Below are 552 nucleotides of genomic sequence, written 5' to 3' on the forward strand. Positions count from 1 at the left end.
ACAAATCTCTTCTTTGGCTCTTTTGCTACTACCTAAGACTATTCTGTAAACAAACTGGAAATCCAAGTTGGAAAAAATATATATAATAAAGGGACAAGGAATCCACTTAGCCCAATGTGAAACACGGGTTGTAGGGTCGGTTCTTAGATAAAAAAGGAATCAGAGCAGAGGCCAGGCCAAGTGGCTGAGAGGTCCTGCTCTCCAGGACACCGGGAAGGGTAAAAACCTCTCCAGGATTCTGAGTTTCTGAGCACTGTGCCCAGGAGCCAGAAGAGCTGTGGGTGTTTCACCAGGTACACATGTGAGGACACCGTGCACCCTCCATGTGTCCGAGATCACAGTTGGGGCAGTTAGTTCAGACTCACCTGTGGCCAACTCCACAGGACAGGCAAGTGCCCTCTAGATCCTTGTGGAACAGCCCTGGCTGAGCACGGCCACTGTGATGACTTGGAAGCTGCAGGACCACGCCCCAGGCTCCCTGCACATCACCTTTATGTTAGCACGAACCCCCCCCCCCCCGCCCCCGGACGCCCAGGCCCGGCCCCACCCACA

This window comes from Tupaia chinensis, unplaced genomic scaffold (assembly GCF_000334495.1).
Source record: "Tupaia chinensis unplaced genomic scaffold, TupChi_1.0 Scaffold000042_2, whole genome shotgun sequence".
In the NCBI taxonomy this organism is placed as follows: domain Eukaryota; kingdom Metazoa; phylum Chordata; class Mammalia; order Scandentia; family Tupaiidae; genus Tupaia; species Tupaia belangeri.